Here is a 19402-nt window from a genome sequence, read left to right on the forward strand (position 1 = left end):
GATCTAAGCCACCTTGGGTTTTCCTCGCGTCTCTGGGTGCAGCCAACCCATGAGGGGTGAAGGCCTTGGGGAAACCCTGCAGCTAAAAGTGCCCTCTTGTTACTTGTCTGATTTTTTTTTTTATTTGGATTGTACGCTGCCTGTATGTGCAGCTTGGCTGAGAAAGCTTTCTTTGAAGGTAACTCAACAGTGCGCCTACTCCAGATCAGGGATTTTTGTTGCTGTGCCTTGATTCCTGTGCTTTTTTAGCTTATCTAGTTGCAACAGCCCCAGGGCCTGGAGGGAAGAAGCGCAAGGTGAAGAGGAGGTGACCCTGGTAGCTGGATGTAGCTAGGAGCCAGTACATACCAGCTCTCCTCAGCCCTGCCTCCAAATTTGTTGTGTGGCTTCCCAGCATGGTCAGGGTTGGAAGGGACCTCTGGAGATCATCCATTCCTTCATCCTTCACCTCTTTGTACCGCTGTTCTCACCCCCAGAGAGTGCCTTGTTCACACCTGTGGAGGGCTGAGGGGTTTTGTCTATCCTCTTTTGAAGTTCAGCATCGTTCCTTGCGATGGTTTAACCCTGAGCGTTATACCTCTGGATCACCTTTCCTGGTATAAACCAGCAGCACCTCTCACTTTGGTCCCTCTGCTCACGTGTTCGTGCCCCAGCAGTCCTTTGCTCCTCCTGAGTTTGGAAGAGGTGCTTGGTGCTTCGCACCTTCATCTCAACCAGATGTGCAAGGTCAGGAAGCCAGCAGGGAAATTCTGCCTCAAACTCATAAAAGCAGAGGAACCAGGTAAAATAAACACTTGCCTTCTGAAGTGGCTACTTGGGATTGTACCGACGCAGGCTTTCCCTGTCTGCTCTGTTCTCTGTGGAGTTGAACGTGGCAGGGTCCGCTCAGGTAAGCGTCACCCCACGTGGGAGTTGCTCCTGTAGGATTTTGCTGTGAGGGAGAAGAAAACTAAGGGGTTTTTGCTCATGACATAAAAATCCTGCTTCTAAGCTGTGCCTTTAGGCGTATATTTAAATGGCAAGAGCTGTCAGTTTTTCTTCCATCAATTTATTTGTGTTGCTGCGTTCAGGCGAGGGTACACTGTGAAAAATGATCGTCTCTAGTGGCAGCTTTACTCCGCAGCCTTTTGCCATTCGGAATTGGCCTTGTTTAGCTCTGCTGCTGAAAAAAGGGCATTCAGGCAGTCTTGCTGTGCTTCCATTACCTTTGTGCGGAGTCAGCACAGCAATGATAAGAGGAGAAAGTAAGGTTCGATTTCTCCTTGCACATTGACACCAGACTGGCTATCAGGCTTTGGGCATCTTTAGTGTTCTTCCCGCTCTTCAAGGCAGGAGAGTAAATCTAGAGTCCCCAGGGTAGGTTGCAGCCTGCAGGGATGTTTCTGGTAACCCACGAGCTAGGAGGAGCCCTAACGTGATGCACAGACCTTCTGCATTGCCTCTGCTGCATCCGCAAGTTGCTCGCGTTGCATCAGGGGACTGTTTTTCCAAAAATCTCTGGGGCTTCTGTTCTGTCAGTGCTGCTGTACCAGTCTCAGCAGCTTTCAGGCCCTGCTTTTGCTGCTTCTCGGAGGTTTGCACTAGTAACCCTGTTTTTCTGCAGTGTGACGTCGCACTGCACCTCCTCCAGCACAGAGGATTTTAGAGGGTCGTTGGCGTGATCCGTGCTCACAACACGGTCATTCACAGCCTGTGGACGGTTTAAGCCTTTAGTCTCCCTGCTGAAACCCCCAAAAACTGGACTCGGTGAAGAGCACCAGTGGCATAAACCTTTCCGTCAGACTCTCTGGGCTGGGCTGTGGACAACAGCTCTCGTCTACTCATAACCAGCTAGCACAAGCCTCTTGTTGCAAATCCCGAGTCACCCGGTGTCATATTTGATTGATTGTGGGAGGGAGAGATGCTAGCTTTGAATGAACTGCCAAGTCTTAAAATATTTGGCAAATCTTCCTCCAAATGCTCAGGTCCTGGGGGAAAGCGATCAGGTAAGAACCTCAGCTTGCAGGAAAGTTTCTGCCTCTCTTTGTGGGAAGGAAAGGACAGCCGCTCTGGCTGGCTTAACCTAAGGCTTAGAAACTAGGAGGCAAATTAATACTGGTTCTGATTTTCTTCGTTTTCTGCAGTGTCTAACTTTTAAGCTAACCTCGACTGGAGGGGGTGCGGAGGCTGACTCATGGCTTTTGAACACTGGGGTTGGCAGCTCTAGAGAAGAGCTCCCATGTGCTCTTGGTTACACTGGTGTCCGTTTGCCTGTGAAACTGGGGTGTGTGCTCTGGTTCGCAGCGCTGCTTGTTAGCAACATGTGGCTGGATGTAGGTGGCCTGCCCTTGTCTGTGATTTGGCTGGTGCTAAAACATCAACACTATGCAAATCTGCCTTTAGTTAGCTGTTTCCTTCTCCCAGATGCATGGCAGCGCAGATCTGCAAGGGGAACTGCTGTTGGGGGGTTGTAATTCACCCTGGTTTAATTACATGCTTGGAGACAAGGCTTAGTATTGAAAAAGCTGGGATTTTTCTCTTGGCTTCTGAGTCCATCCAGTCCTCCTCTAGTCTAAACAAAAAAAAGTAAAAAGTTCGTAGCATCGAGAGTATTGCTGTCTTGGTTGAGATAAAACTGCTGGCTGACTTTTAGATGCATCCCAGTCTTGCCAGTTAACAGTGGGCTGAAAGAGTGGATCAGCTGGCTTGATGTAATAGCAGAAGTGGAGGAAAGCTGATGGTGGTGCATTTTTTTTGTCTGCGGTGATTTTAGCTCAGAAGAGCACATCTCTGCTAATTGACTATTAAACGAGATTGCTTGCCGAGGTGCGCTGTCTTGCCGTTTCAATCCTTTAAGGAATAAGTCTCTGATCAGCTGCACATAAGGCCCTTAAATATAATCTGCCTAATGACTGGAGGGCTTTGACCTGCTGCTATTAAGGCGCCAATGTTTTGGGTTACAAACCAAACCTTTGGGGTGGGGGGTCCGAGCAGGGGTGGGTTTTTTTCTGAAATGGTAATATTCCAAACAACAAAGGGTGCTTTTTAATCTTGAAACGAGACTTGGAAGCAGCACAGAGTCAGTCTAGAGATAAGTGTCTTTTAGCTCAAGATTTCTAGGATTGCATACATGTTACCGCATGCCTGGACCACCAGTTAGACACCTACCTGGCCGCAGATCCTTTGTCCCAGTTGCTGTGCATGCAAATAATGTGTGTTTGCGTGTGTTTACTCAGTTTGGAAAAAATCTGAGCCCTGAGGGATTCAGGCTTCCTTTTGTGTTATGAAATGGGCCACGCTGAGAGCCAGCTGAAGCAAGGCTCGCTGCCTGCCTTGCAGAGACGCTGCAAGCTCCGGGAGGGTTTTGGAGCTGATGTGCTCGGTGTTTGAGGAAGGATGGTTGGTCCCATTGCTTAGCGAGGATTCCCACTGCCATTTTAAAGAGCTCTGCTGACAGACTCCAGAGGGAATCGCAGCCCAGGCCTGAAAGATAGCAGCAGCTTGGGGTCAGAGTCAGAAAGGGCTGGGCAAAAGGAGGGGCTAGCTGCAAACAGAGGCAGGCTTGCTCTTCCTCTCTTCAAATCCTGCCCTGGTTTATTCAGCTAGGCTGGCCCCTGGCCCCGTCCTCCACAAGAACGGATGCAGGGGAGGAATGCTCCTTGTCCTAGGAGGCTCAGGGCACCCTCCCCAGGGTGTGTGGGAGCACGGATTATTTGGATGCTTTCTGGTTCCGTTCTCCCCCACCCCAGTTAGTTGATGTACATCATCCTAAAGCCTTAATATCACAAGTAATGGATGCAACAGGCTAGAAATGGGCAGCGGGGCAAGACTCACGCTTGCTTTGCTGTTTTAGAGTAAATGCTGCAGGAGCATTTGGTATTTCATTGCTGATATTAAAAATGGATGTGGGGAGAGAAGGGAGAATATGGCTAACGCAGAACACCTGCCTCTGACAAATGCCCAAGCCACTAGAGACCCCACAGTAATTTTGTAAATCACAAGCAGGTTTTCAGCCTTCCCAGAAACACACGCTTCTAAATGCTAACCATCAAATAGCCTAAATTACTGATCCAGCAGATTAATCAATAAATTGAGGTAGGCTTAGAATAGCTGTGGGAGAACAGTGTTTAGTAAATGGTAGCCAATTCAGTGCTCTCCATCTCTTGTTGTTCTGACCTGACAAATAACGCAGCCTCTTGTTTGTGTTCTGCTAAAATATATTGTAGGAAGGGCATTTAAATGGGGTCTTTCTGACCTGTCACGCAGTGTGTGTCTCTAGGAGAGCACGCTTCTGCATGGAGCAACACTGCAAACAAAGTAAGTGGGAGACAGTGGGTAATGAGTGGTGCCTAGAGCCTCAAAATCCAGCGTGTTTTCCCTGCCTACCTCTTCCTTTCTTGCTCCAGACACTTGTAATCAGAGAATAACGGAGGTTTGTTGTATTGCTTGCAATAAAGCCTCAAAGCAAGGATCAGCCGTGGGAGCAGTATATTTCTGTTGTATCCTGAAGTGAAAGTAAAGCTGCTCAGTGCTGCACGTCCCCCTGAGATGGGTCAAGTTGCCACCTTTTTCTAAGGTGACATTGCAGGGAATCTGTCTGCAGACTTTGGCCTTTTATTTGGGAGGGGAGAGGAGGGAGGTGGTTTCCTTTGCAGCAGCAAGGGCAAAATAGGCTTTTAATAAAGCTCAAACTCTGCAGCTGCTGGCTAAGTTAAAAAAAGAAGTGCTGGCACTCAGTCCTCCTGGAGATGAGCCTTTTCCAGCTCTCTGCCATGACCCAGGGATGCGAGCCATCCCTTCTGGTCTTTTTTTCCTTTGTGCCACTTTCTTGGATGAGAATAATGGGAGAGTTTCTTCCCTTGGCAAGGCTTCACCCTGCTTGGGCTTTTCTGCTCGCGGAGATCATTTAGGTTGGTTAATGGAAGGAAAAGAGTCTCAGAAGGAGAAGCGCTGTAGCAGAGATATCGTGGAGGGGGCTATGACTTTTTATTGGGTATGAATCAGGTCCTCATATCCCTGATTACAGACCCTGAAGAGAACTAGAAGTTGTAATGCCAAGAGGTAAGAAAAAGAGGGACAACTTTGTGTATGATACAGTAACCCTTTCCACCAAGGTGCACGCGTGGATCAGCTGAGAGTCACTAGAGACCTTGGAGCAGGGCTGCTGAAACGGCAGATGACAGTCCAGATACGGACAAGAACACTCTATCCAAATATTATTGTGGTTGAGGGAGATAAGGGAGTTATTTTGCTCCTGCAGAAGGTTTCTGGTTTCTTGCTGGTCTCCTGGGATGTTCAGCATGACCTCCTTGCACCTGACTATTTGTGGAGCCTGGTCCTGGCGCTGGAGAGCCCTGTGGCGTGGTTTGTAGCCAGGAGGGGGGCACAGCACCTGGTTGCTCCAGCTTCCTGACAAGCACAGGCTGGTTTTGGTGGACTTCAGTAAAATGAAGTGTTATCTCTCCTTAAGGGACAAGAGGAGATTGTGGGCCTCGTTAATCCAAGGGAGCAATGCATCTACATCTCTCTTCCCTTCAAATGTATTTTCAGTAGCATCTGAAATGCATCAAAATTGTTCACAGGCTTGTTCTCCACTGGAAACCACCAAGTGTTTTGGAGCAGCTTGAGGCATCTGGTTCAACAGGAGAGGACTCTGAATACACACGTAACTGGGTGCTGAGCATCGTTCAGCGTGCTGCGGTATGTGTGTCGGGTAGCCTGAAGCAGCTCCTAAGGCAGAGCCTGATAGCCTTGACCCTCGATGCGGTTGTCACAGGTGAAGTTAAAGAAGATGAGGGGTTGTGCTATGGGTGAGAGCCAAATCTCTCTGTTGGCGCGGAGTGCTCTCCAGGAACCGAGACTAGGCAGGATGGTGAAGGAACTGTCTCTAGCAGCGTGGGTCATTGGCTACTGCATGCTGTGAAGGCTTTCACTAGTCCTCATCTGGGAGATTCACCAAGAAACTGGTGCTGGGGGGACAGAATCTGAAGCAAAGAGGCAGAGAAACTTTCACCAAGATACCTGATTTGTAATTGAAAAAAAAAAAAAAAGAAAACAAAACAAAAAACAACAAAACAAAACAAAAACCAGCTAGAGGGTTGACAAGATTTAGAGGATTTCTCAACAGGTTGGGTCAAGGGGAATTTAGCTGGCCTGGGGCAGATCACAGAAACAGCTGAAAACTGGGCTGGCCAGAGATGTGGAAAATGAGCACAGCCAAGAAAAAGGCTTGAACTGCCGTGGCAAGATGCAAAGGGATTTTATAGGTTTGTTGCTTGAAGGTCAGAAGCGGCTGTTCGGGCACCTAGTCTGAGCCCCTGCCTTGGCTGAGGTCGTGGTGTTTCCCTGAGAGCTCCCTGCGAGCGCTTGTGGTTACAGCCTGCATTTTTGAAAGAGGCATCCACTCGCAATGGGAAAACTTACAGTTTGGGATCCACCACATCCTTTGGGAAGCTGTTCCCATGGTTAATGCGTTTACCGCGTAACTGTTACAGTTCCCTGAAGGAGTTTGAATCCTCAGCTGGCAGCCTGCCTGCCTTGCTCAGCGCTGCTGCGTATAGCGCTCTGCCTCTTGAGACAAAAGTCTTGCTACAAATGACTATTGCTACAAAGGGACTAAATGACCTGCCCAAGGTCATGCAGGCTGTCTTGGAGAGCCAGGGACCTGAACCTGCTCCCTCCAACACAAGACTACGGGAGTGAGTTTTGTGAAGCATTTGTTCATTCAGCAGCAGCCCGCTGATCTTGTCTCCTCTCTGGATGATGTATGCCTTGCTGTTTTCCCCTCAGCAGCTGGTAGGTCACGCAGTATTTGAGAAACAGCTCTGGCGTCGTACCAAGCAGAGGCTGTGGGATGCTCACCAGTGAATTCCAGAGATGATGTGTCATGAAAAGCCCAGCCCTGCCATGGGGCTGCTGGAGGTAGTGGGAGCCCTGCCGGCTTGCAGTCCCCACATTCAGTGGGAGCTTTGGCTTCCCGAGCAGATTCTGGTAGGTGGAGGTTAGCTGCAAAATGCGTTTGGGAGCCTCCCGCTTTGCGTGGGTGGAAGGGCAGCCGTGCTCTTACCCCTCTGCCCGCCTCCAGCTGGAAGGTGACGACTGAGCTTGTGGCTGGGAGAAGTCAGCTGTTTCCATCTTCTTCCTCTGGGGAACTGAAATCTATTTCCAGTGAGATGGGTCCCTGGGAAGAGGAAGGGCAGCTCTTCTAAGTGGCTGCTGCCAAAGCTGGAAGGCACTCCGAGGTAGCCTTGCCAGCCCCAGGCATTTAAAACGCTTCAGTCAAGCCCTGGTGGGGAAAAAAAAACCCAACATGGAATAATCTTACTTTCTCCTCTTACATACATTTTGGGCTCTCAGTACTGTCCTCTGGTTTGTCACTGAGCTTTTTCTGTCAGCCTCCAGCCTTACAAAGTTGCAGTGGAAGAAAAGCACATCCTCTCATCAGTTAACTTTTTATTGCCTGCTTTCTCATGGGTTGGACTTCAGGTTTTATATGGCAAACATCTTTAAAGCTTGTCGGGCATTTCCCTCCTTTCCTTACCCCCTGAAATACCCTCTTTGATCTGGATTGTTTGGCTCTTCATCTGGGATAGAACAGGGAAGGTAATTGTGGTGGATACCCCAGTGATGTTACACTTCCCAAAAGCAATTAAAGGTGATCAAACCCTCATTCTGGTTTTATGACTGCTTGTAGCAGTGCCCAAATGTGTATTGTCCCTCATAGTCCCACATACTGCCAGGCCAGGCTTTCTGCTGGAAGATAATATATTTATATTCATGCTATTTATTAATTTGCATGGCACTGCAAAGCAACAGCTCTGCTGAGCTCGAGCTTGTTGCTCATTGTAGTGATGCATTTGTGCTAGGGAGCCCTGATGCTTGTTCACCCTGACTTAAGATCCTGAGAACTTTAGCCTGTCCTGGGCTGCTGAGCTTTGCAAACATTTGCCAGTGGAACACAGTGTATTTGTTTTAATCAGAACTATTCTTAAAGCTGTCAGATTAATTGCTAGGGGAGGAGGGAGGTCCCTCCCTACTTCTGTCCTGCCTTTCTCACCTGTTTTGATCAAAGCCTGACATTGATCTGATACAGTGGGAAGCTAATCGGGATTGAACACTGGGACTGTCCACAGATCACAGGGACAGAGCCAGGGACTCCACATTGCTGGGGGGGTGGGCGCTGGGTGTTGTTTTCTCAAGGCCAGGGTCCTCAGGGTGTTAGATCCTCCTTGCGTGACACACCGCACTGTGAGGAGCAACTTGGGAGTCGCAACCAGCTGCTCCACCATCCACACTCATTCACTTTGAAATCCCTTTAGCGCTGGAACAATTCCATTAGCAGTACTTCTCTGGCATGATTTGGAGTGGTTTCTCTGCCGATTAAAACTGAGTCCGCGCACCAGTCTGGAGGGCTTGTCATAACGAAGACATTCCCTGCGTACCTCGGGGCTGCTCACAACTGAAATCCTGAACAAAAGATCTGCTGTTAGACAAAGGAGGAATGAGTGAGCCTCAGAAGAGAGGAAGAATTTCTCCTCTGTTTGCCAGCACTTTTTTTTCTAACTACTTTTTTTTTTTTTAAGGATTGGTCACCAGTTAATCCCTGTCATTTTGCAGACAAAGCTGTCAACGTTCTTAAGGTTGCACGGTGAAATAGCTTTAGTGCTGTTGGTTCTAGCAGCTCTGAATGTTCTCAAACAAATGCCTTTTAAGATAAAAATGGTCTGTGCTTGGTCCCAGCCCAGAGCTGTGGTCATTATTGTTTTATTTGAAACGCCTCAGCTGAACCCAGTGAAGTCAGGGAGAGTGTTTGAAAGTAGTCACACTTATTTCCATGGCTAAATATGGGTGGAATACAGGGTGTTACTCTAAAATGCTCCAGCGTGTGACCCAAGACGTAGCCCAGCAAGCATCCTATGTGCCACAGCTACCGACTTGTAGTAGCTTCTGGCAGCTTTCAGGTCATCAGCATGTTAGATGTGGGTACCAAAAGCATCATGCCTTCTCATTTTTATTTTTTTTTCCGCCTGCTGTTGGGGTGTGAGATGCTTTTCAGCCATGTTAGGCATGTGAGCTCGCTGGCAACTTGTGTGTGTGTTTGTGTGTGTGCATTTTTGCTGATCTCTGTGCATTGGTTCAAGAACGAGAATAGTAGAAGCAGAGCACCTTCCCCCCACCCTATACAGTGCAGACAGTTACGGCTTTATAGATGGTATTTCTTGCTGCTTTTCGGTGGCAGCACTAAGATACCAAATTAAATGTAGCCCACCACCTTGGAGTGGGGTAGGTGTACTGGTTCTGTGCTGATGTAGCAAAATCCATCTGAAACCGGCCCGTTTGTTATTGCAAAACATTTACAGAACTCAAGAGCAACATAAAATACATATATGAAGAGTATGCATGATATTTTTCAATAAAAAAATAGATGCAAATAGTGCTTTGCAGGTTCAAATTAGTCCATGTGAGAACAGTTTGTGGAGTTCTGGTGCACATATGTAGTCCTGCAGTGGCAGGAGCAGGTCTGTTTTGTATTGTGTGGATGCCCTGGGTGGAGGAGAGCTCACGTGAGGAGTCGCTGCAGCTTCCAGCTGGGAAGGGGCAGCTCCATCAGCATTTGGCCGAAGCTGCGGTGCTGTGCTAACGGGCATAGCTTTGGCTGCAGACCAAGCCCCGTGTTACAGGTCCTTACCCATCAGCCGAGCATCAGACAGGGCTGGTTAGTGCTGGGTTGGAATCGTTAATGTCTTCATAGTATCAAAAGTCATTTGAATGCTACAGCTCTTTCAATTAAGCTCCTGTTGAGCTCCTTACGCAGATATTGTAACGTAATTGGCTGGTCTGCTGCATTAGGAGAGTCTGCTACTGAAACAGCCTCCGTCTGTGCTCCGGGCTGGAGGGGAGCCAGCGCGAGCCGTGGTCTCCGCACAATGTCACACTGATTAGAAGGATGCAAGATTTTGTGTTTGCTAAAATAGTTCTGCCAGGACAGCCTGGAGGGCAGCTGCAGTTATACTGTACAGAGGGGCCTTATGCCACTCTGAATTGTCCCCAGCTCTGGGGGCAGGCAGTGATGCTACTGGGAGTACCTTTATCCTGCAGTAACAGCCCGTGCATGGCATGCGCTGCCCAGCATCACAAGTGCAACTTCATTTTGTTGACAACCACCCCTGTCTCAGAGGCCCAAGGAAAATATTTTGTTTCCTCTGGCTGTTAGGAAGCGGTTCTCCATGGCAGCAGTCCCTGCACAAAAGGTTCGGTCCTGAGCAGGAAGCTCTGGTCCGTTCCCTAATGAGCCCTTCCTGCTGATAAGGGGACCAGCAGGTCAGGGACTCTGCCTGAGCCAGCCAGCTCCCTGAGGACTGATGTGCTTCTTGGTGAGCATGTCCTCCAGAGCCTCTTAAATGAGACTCCAGGCCCTCCAGAGAGGTGGGTGCAGACCTAGATGCTATGGGATGGGACCTGCTTGAGGAAGGGCCAGCTCCTGCACAGCTGTGTTACTGCTGCTGCTCTCTGCCATTCCTGAGCCAAATCATCCCATCTCTCTCCCCTGCTCAGCAAATTTGCCTCTTGGTGTACATGGAGACCAAAGTCTGGTTTTATTCCTGGAATAACTATATTGTGTGAGCAGAATAACTGCGTATTTACACCTGGGTTGTTCCCCAGTTTGGGGAGCAGACTGGAGGACAAGGTGGTACCACATCTATACTGTCCTGTTTGGGAGCAAGTCAGCGCTTAGGTCTGATTTTCCAGCACTGCGCTTCAGAGCAGCCTATGAAGCACAATTTGTGACATGGAGATGAGCATGCAGTATTTGTATGTCTTGGAGAGTGCACCAGAAAAGAAGTTGCTAACTGGGATCTCTGCTGCACCCCGTGGTGTGATGCTCCACAAGCCCATTCACTGCCTGCTGTGTTGGTTTTGCTGTTCGTAGGTTGGTACCATGACACTCGCTTCCCTCCTGAAGGTGAGGCACTTGTGAAGTCACACAGAAACTCACCGTGCTGGATTAATAACGAATCCAGCAAAAATCCAGTAGCTAGAATGGCGGAGCATTGCCCTTTGGTGGGCCATTGCTCACTGCTGCTGGGAGGTGGGAGTGACATGTTTTTCCCCTGTGACAAATCTCTGTTCCCCCACTGACTATATTTAGACACAAATACATCCCGAATCAACAGTGCCCGTGGCAAGCTCTGCCACTGCCAGCAGCAACCCTCACCAAGGCAGCGTCACGCATTTAGCCTGTCGCGTCTGCCCTTGCCTCTCCACACTGATGGAAACCGTGTCATCTCTGCCAGGCTTCGATCGCTGGGCTGCCGGGGTGAGCAGTCTGGCTGTCCTTGCCTGGCAGTGCCTTTCATCTCTGTCTTAAACTCTTTTCCCCGTAGACCCTGGTTGTGGGAAGGAGAGCTATCGCTTCCTCAGAGGTTACATCTTCTGTACGTGTCTGACACGTTGCTTATTTTAACAATAGTTGTGCTTTGTGCTGTGATCTTGGATTACCTGCTCCGCTCAGCACAGTCAGTGGCAGAGACTTCCTAGGAATGGAGAGAGGCTGCGAACATCAGCGTTCCTGTAGGAGTCTTCACCGTGAGGCTGTCCTTAGGTGTCAGGGATTACAGGGTGACATCAGAAACCAGAGAGGACCTGGGGCTTGGCTTAGCTCTTCAGGTTTTGCTAGTCGAGTTGCAACAGCAGTGATGGCAAAACAGCTCGGGGTTAACTGGGGTTGGCAAGCCTGAACAAAAGCCTGATAAGAGTTAACTCCTGCTGTTGGCTCGGATTAAACCCCACATTTCCTTGTTTGTTGTAAGTACTTCAGGCTGGCCTTGCTGCAGTCAGATCAGTCACCTTCTGCAGGGGTAAAGTGCATTCCGAGTATTTTCACCGGGAGCTGCTGACTGCTCCAGCCCGCGATGCTCTCCGTGCAGCAGAAGTAAGCGTGCCCCGGTTTGTTAGCAGGATCGCAGGCTGCATTCTCCCAATGGACTTGCGTCTCTTGCTACCTTTGGACATAGGTGCCTGCTCTGCTGTGCCCTGTAGCACCACCCGATGGGGTTCACCCTACTCGTGGCTGCTTTTCCATGGTGGTTTGGTGCGTGTCACTCTTCAGAGTGCAAGAAGCTTTGCAATCCTCGCAACGAAGATATGGGCTCGTAACCCTGCCTCGAAAATCAGTGCTACTCCTAGAGCATTTCTGGCAGGTTCTTTGGCTCAGTTTATGCATGCTTTAGGGTGTAAATGCTGAGTATCTGCTACCAGCTCAGGAAGCAGAGCGTATGGACAGGACAGGCGCCACTATCTGAGTTGGCAGCGAGTTCCTCAGACGGTGCTGCCCAGTCCAGCCCAGTCCTCTCCCTGCCAGCCTGCCTGCGTTTACTCAGTCCTGGGTGCTGCCCTCCAAACAGGATCATCACCACCCTGCCAGCCCTCCAGCAGCATCCACCCTGCTTTTATCTTCATTTCCTCCTTGCTTGTTTTTGTGATTTTTTTTCTTTTCCACCTGGAATTTCAATGTTTGTTTGTTTGGCGTTGGGGAGCCTTTCTTGTTTGTGTTTTTTTTTTAAATACCTGTTATAACAGGCAGGGCTGATAACAAGCTGGGCTGCTCTCTGCATCCATCCAAGTGCCCTTTTGGGAAATAATGCCGAGTAGGGGAGACAAAAAAAACCCCAGAAATGCAGTTGGGTTTCACCTGGGAGATTTTTCTGTCCTTGCCCGCTGATGCAGGGTGAGGGATGGGAAGAGCTGGTTGGTTTTAGGGTCTGAAGAGGAAAGCCTGTTTTATCAGCCTGGGGAAGGTTCCTGCAATTTGGCAGTGCTGGGGGCACGATCATTTTGTGTCCAGCCAGACCACCCTGACCTTGCGGAGCAGATGGCACCATGCTTCCCTTCCTGCCACGTGCCTTTCTTCCTCCCCACCAGCGTTTTCGCTCCTCTGTCGAGGCAGACTGGCTGGAGAGGCTGGGAGTGAACGGCGGAGCTGGCACACGGGCCACCAGGCAGGTCTCTGCATACCTCCTGCTCATGCAGTGTCTCTCGCACACCCATGCATGTTGTTGTTTGAAGGAAGGACGGCCGGGCGGGTGATCTGTGGTGTGCTGGGCAGGAATCTTCCACTTTATTAAAATTAAAGTATTTATTGGCTGCATCAGTTGCCCAGCTGTGGTTAGTTTGTATGAGAACCATTTCCTGCCATTAAGGAAACTATTCAGCTTTACAGCAGTTCGTGGCAGGAGTAGATATTACTATTTACAAAAACCTCGTGCTCTTCTCTTGGAGCGGCAGAGCTTCTCACCTGCATCCCTGACATCGAAGTGCTTGGGGTGACAGGAATAGAGCTGCCATCACTGTGCTGCAAATAAATACTGCAGGGTGCAGTGGGGAAGGGAGGCAGGCAGGAGAGGGGCCGCAGGAGAGCCAGGGCTTGATGGTGAACATGGTACTTCCAGGACTGCGTGGCCTGAGATGCTGGATTTCTGCACTGGGTGGCATTTACTCACCAGCATGCTACTCTGATCGTGGGATCTGACATGCTGCTCTGGGTTGCAGAGAGGCAGTTTGTGTTGCAGCTTATGTTTGAGTTGGGTTCTTCTGCCTGAAGATTTGCAAAGCAGTTCAGCCATGCTGAAGAAGACCTGCGAGCAGATGCCTCCTGCTTTTCCTCTTGTGCCAGACAGCATAAGCACCCTTGGCCGTTGCAGTAGTCTCATCATCTAACGCACAGCAAAAACTACCCGTCCTAGTTCTGAACCTTCCTTGTAGGTGGGCTTTTTAGGTTGTAGGTGTAACCTGCCTTTTTTAATAGTAAATGGTAAAGGTGATTTTTTTGATAATCTGTGTACAAAGGCTGGAGCAGGCGATATGAGGTCTTTCCTGGCTTTGCAAGATTTCCTTTTGAAGAAGTCATGTCATCTCTGTACATCCAGCTTTTATTTCTGCAAAAAGAAAGGTTGCTCTGCAGTGCCTCCTGGAGAGTCGCTAGATCTTATAGGTGTATTCTGGAAGGTGATAGACTGCCCAGCACCAAATTGTCTCTGCTCTGGGAGGTGCAAGAGCCTGCAATGAGGCCAGAGAAAATGCCCCACTCTGTTAGCTTGTCTCCTGCACCACATAGCTGCAGGGTGGGCAGGATGCATTGGTGGAATCAGCATCATCTACAAGAACGTGCTTCTTGGTCCGAGTCTTGCAGCAGCCACTTTGTCACCAGACCCTCATTGACAAAACAGGCTATTAGCCACTCTGATAGGGGCTCAGGGGGGCTGCCTTTCATTAAAGGGGGGAAAACAAGCATCTCATTTGTGATTTGTGTACACCCGTAACTGTCCCCTTAAGTGCATTTGCTTATGCTGTTTCGCCAAAATGTGACATGACAAGAAGGGGGTGTAGGGGAGTGTTGGGGTGTTAGCTAAGCATCAGTAACATCCTATTTTGTGCTCAGCATTTCCTTCCTACGAATTGAACCTTTCTTAAAAGTATTGATAGGTGACAGAAGTAGAATCTTCCTGCTACAGAAGTTGCTACCCACAAGAAGGAGGATGATACAAGGTGGATAGAGAAGCAGCATAGGGTTTGCGGTCTGCACGCTCCCATGGAGCCAGCAGAAACAGAGCAGCAGAGGGTTTGTGGTCCCCAAGGGTGGAGGGCAGGCTTGAGCTGGGGAAGCTGCTGCCTCCTTGATCAACACGTGGGTGGGTGTCCTTCGGGCACCCTTTGTTCATCGGAGTCGGACAACATGAACTGTCACAGCTCCTCCTGCAGCCTGACCCTGCTGGTCCCGGCTGCTTCTGGCCATCAGCTTGATCTTGTTTGGCCAACTGGTGCTGCTTCAGCTGCTGAATTGTCTCCATAGGTATTGCACAAAGATGGGAGGTACTTTCCCCAGCGTTACTCTTCAACAGCTGCAGCATGGGTGTTGCAAATAGGAGAGGCTGATTTGCCAAGGCATCCAAGATCCACTGCGTGGAGGGAAACACGAGGGCAAGCAGGAGGAGCAGTGCAGGAGGACGGGTGCAGAGCTCTGCCTTTGGGTACCGGTAAATGCCTGCACAGATCAAGGAAGGAAATAACTGGCTTGGCAGCAGTGGAGCAGGCGCGTACCTCAGTGAATCACAGGCTCAACGTGAGTCAACGCTGTCACACGGTTGTGAAAAAGGCACACGTCATAGGAGGCCGTGTAAGGAGTTGCATGCTTCACAAGGCATCTGAAGTATTCCTCCTGCTCCCAGTGCCGGTAAAGCTGCGGCTGGAGCCCTTTCTTTCCCGTTTTGGATGCTGCGTTTTGAGGAGGATGTGGACCAATAGCAGAGAGTCCAGGGAGAGCAGCAAAGAGTGGTCAGAGGGCTGGCAACCGTGAGGAATGAGAAAAGCTTGAAAGGATTCAGGATTGTTTAGTCTAGGAAAGAGCAAGCTGAGCAAGGGGTGATATGAAAAGCTTTCAAAGACATAAAAGGCTGCTGTGAAAAGTGAGGGCATGATCTGTTCTTAGTAGCTACTAGGAAGAAGATAAGAAGTCATAGGGTGAGTAAAGAAATTTAGTCATCGGGGAAAACTTACATAAGTGAAAGGCTGATGAAGTACTGAAGCCTCTAGTGCGTGTGGGGCTGGTGTCAGGAGGCCCTCAGAGCACCCACCTCTGGATGGGTGGGAGAGGAAGGCATCTTGCTTTGGCTGGTGGGATGCACCGTGAGACCTTTGCAGCCCTGTTTTGCTATTGCTTCAGGATTACTTCATAAAGCTTGAGATGAAGTCTGCCTCTTTGAAGGCAGGCACGCATTTCCCAGACGCTGCCGACCTTCACGTTACAAGCCAGTAGGGATTACATGTGACAGTGACACTTTATCATTGGTAGAGCAGCAATTCTCCAAGGTCCCGGTCAGCCTGCAAGCATGCTCTGAGATGGGGGGAAGCGTTATTGTTAAGGACAGGAATACAGAGCGTGATCAGCTAGGGTGGGACAGCGGGGAGCCCTTGGCATGCATGGGGTGATGCGTGGGCACAGTCCTTGTCCTGAAGACATGAGATGGGGGCAGGGAGATCCCCCCACCAAGGCAGAGCTCCCCAGCACGTTTATTTGCTGGTTCAGGGGCTGAATTTGGCTGGGCTTTTTAATTGTGAAAAGTAAGAGCGTGTCTTTGTGTCCTAAATAAGCAAATGTCCTGATCCTCATCCCCGGGACCCATTATGTCTTAGCAAATTACTTTCTCTCTTTTAAATGCCTTAGTGATTAAAGATGCCACAGCAGATACCCTTAATGAGTACAAAAGGGTAATAATTCCTCTTGTTGGCACTGAATGCAATTAATCAGGCCCCTTTACTTGCTTTTGAAACAGATGAGGCATTTAAGGCCAAGCAAGTTTTTAATTGGACTTTAATGTCTCTCATTTACTTCATTTTGGCACAAGCATAGGAATTCCCACCCCCAGGTTTGCTGTTGGATTTATTCAGGGTGATGAAAGGCTCAGCGTGGAGTGAAAACTCGGCAGCAGACTCGAACATGTCCTTCAGCCCGTGCCTGGCCCTGTCTCGTTGCCTGGCCCAGGCTTGGTCCTGCCGCAAACAGCGCAGAATTGTCCAGGCAGGAGCAGAGCTAGGTCATCCAGCCCAGGGCCCGTCTCCAGCATGGGGCTGACACCAGATATTGGCAGGATTTTTGGAGTAGGCATCAACACAAGGGTGCAACATAGCCTGCCCTTTTTCATCAGGTTCCCTTGCCTTGAAGGAACTGTTGGTTTGCAAGTCTCTGGTGGCTATCTGGAAACCCTTGATGGAGGTCCATGTTCATAACCTAGACTCCGTAGCTTCAAACATGGGGTGAATTGCATCTTTTAAGGGATATTCCTGAGGTACAGAGGCCTTGAGCACTGGTACAGATGGATGTGTGCATGTAAATGTTAATTTATGCCAGGAATTGCCATGGAAGAAAATATGTGTGATGAGCACCCTTTGTCTAACCTGCAGCCCTTGCCCCTGCTGTGAAGCCAGCACTGCCTCTGCTTCCACCTCTGGCCGTGAACCGTCTTGCCTTTGGTTCCCTTCCCTCATGTATGTCCTCCGCTGGCGTTTGGGGACGGCAGTTGCCTGTCAGCATGGCCTGGTCTGCGCTTTGTGCAGGGACGTGTGCGGTGGCCCAGCCTGGCTGGTTGCCCCTGTCCCAGCTCAGCTCTTCCCCACCAGCAGCTAACAGCCTGAGGTTCAGCCAAAAAGGCATCAGCCTCGGCATGTGCAAGCCTGCCTCTGAGCCTGTTTGTCGCTCTGCAGGGCAGGCATTCCCCTAACACCCAGGAAAGATCCTGCAACAGCTACAAGTGGGTTTTCCAGGTGTGTGCTGTGTCTTTTGCAGCGTCTGTCTGTCTGTAGCACAGCCATACAGTGGCTGGGGATGCAGGTGAGCTGTGAGTGCCCTTGGACAGGGAGATGGGTTATGCCATTGGGGTTCTTTGCCCCAAAAAACATTTAGGAAACAGCAAAGGACAAGGGACAGCACCCTCTGCTTCAGCGCTCTTGCTTCTCCCACTTCAAAGGTAGGCAAAAGTGTAAGCACAAGCGTGTCTGGAAAGTTAAGTGTATTCGGAGAAACGTGTTACTGAATAATACCTTGTGTTAATTTAAACACATTTTGCCTGCCAGGCTGGGAAGAGAGGAGCATTGCCAGCTGGATCAGCCGTAGCACTTCTCTAGATCTGTCTCAGAGCATCTTTAAATCCCTTGCTAAATCCCAAGGCTTCCCAGTGCAGCACAAGGAGCTGCCCTGCACGAGCACCAGGCTCTGGCACCCAGGCGGCTGCTCAGCAGGGAACACCACGGGGAATGCTTGCCCAATATTTTGTTTGGGTTTGCCTTCTTACTTGTCATATCTCCTCTCCTCCCATTCCCTCGCAACTTGAACACGCGTGTAATACTGGGTTTGGTGGTTGTGCAAGGCTTGTGTGTAGTCCTGAATAGCCAGATGCAGGAGCCAAATCTCTCCAGTTTTATTTTGTGCTGAGAACACCTCTGCGCGTTTTTCCCCCTTGCACTACTTTCTTGCTACCTGCAGATAAGGATGCTCGAAGCCATCATGTCTGGAAAAGTAAGAGAGAATCGGAGCCTGAGTGAGGATCAAGATTTTATTGTGTGATCGTGATGTGAAGGGCTGTCGACATCTTGATGAGACGTTCAGGGATAAAGTGACTATGGCCAGCCATTCTTGCATTGAGAATCTTCTGGCTGAGACTTACAAAGATGTCATTTTCTTTGATTTAATTCCATATAAACTGCGGAATTATTTTCCTTTAGAGGCTTGCAAATTATGGAAGCATAAACCACACTAATGATCCGATAAGGACAGCTTTGGATACATTCCCAAGAACAGCTACCCCTTGGGCAGGACCGTGCTTGGAGAGTACCGAGGGAGAGCAATCTGCCACGCTCACCTGGCTGCCTTCCTCGGCCCCCCCTCCCCAAATTCCTCCATCTCTCAGGAACGAGAATCATTTCCTCTCCAGCTTCTTGCAGAGGCGAAGGCCCTGCAGACCTGAAGTTATCTCTGGAATGTGTGTAAACACCGAGTTCAATGGGATGCTGTTCAGCCCCCCTCTCCTGGGGGGGGGTTTAAGAAGGGTTAATACGAGTTTGTTTTATGGGTTCCCAGCCCCGAGAATTGTCTTCCTCCGAGGGCAACCCGGCTGACCCGAGTCCCTGTGTGTGCATTTCCCAGCGTAGAGGGGAGATCCGGGGGCCCTGCCACGCGGGTGGGATTTCAGTCCTCTGAGAACAAGGAGATGAAGGACCAAGGTGGTCTTCCTGCTAAGCAGGGGCTTGGGAGATGGTGTGGGGTCACAGTGCAAGCGCACTGGGACTCGACACGTTGTGTGATGGTGTAACTAACGGGATTTAAGCAATCCTTGAACAGAAACAGATCTGTGATGAGTAGAAGGGTGTGGGTTACATGTTGTTCTGGCACCCCCATCTTCAAAGAGCGTTGAAACATAAGCAGGGAGACAAAACCTTAGAAATCACGTGCGGGCTGGGACAAAATGCATTTCGATGAGAGGTGTAAAGAGCTCTAGCTGTCAAAAAAAATATATTCAGATGTAGGTTCATTATGGTGTATGAGTACGTTACTAATGAGACCTGCACCAAAATACTCTTAGATTTAGAATAAGCAGCAGCAACCAGAACCTAAAGCTAGACAAAATCAAGTTGAGAACAGACGTGTTAATACCAATGAAATGGTTAATTCCTAGATGTGTTGTCAGTGCTGGTGACGCAATGAGGCTGGATCCCATCCAGAAAACACTTTAAACTGAAGACAAAGAACCGGGCTTAGCACAGAGGTGATCAGTGGAATGGCTTGGCCTGGTGTATACAAGGGGTCAAACTAGATGATTTAATGATCTCTTTTGGCCTGAAAGCTTTCTGTTCTCCTAAGAAGATAAATGAAAAA

General features: G+C 49.6%; 1 protein-coding gene across 1 annotated transcript in view; it reads left to right on the forward strand.

The window, feature by feature from the left end:
• Nucleotides 1-19402, forward strand: part of CFDP1 (craniofacial development protein 1) — a 66764-nt gene that overhangs the window by 40701 nt on the left and 6661 nt on the right. The gene's annotated exons all lie outside the window — the stretch shown is intronic.

The sequence above is a fragment of the Falco rusticolus genome, chromosome 15 (genome assembly GCF_015220075.1).
Source record: "Falco rusticolus isolate bFalRus1 chromosome 15, bFalRus1.pri, whole genome shotgun sequence".
NCBI lineage: Eukaryota > Metazoa > Chordata > Aves > Falconiformes > Falconidae > Falco > Falco rusticolus.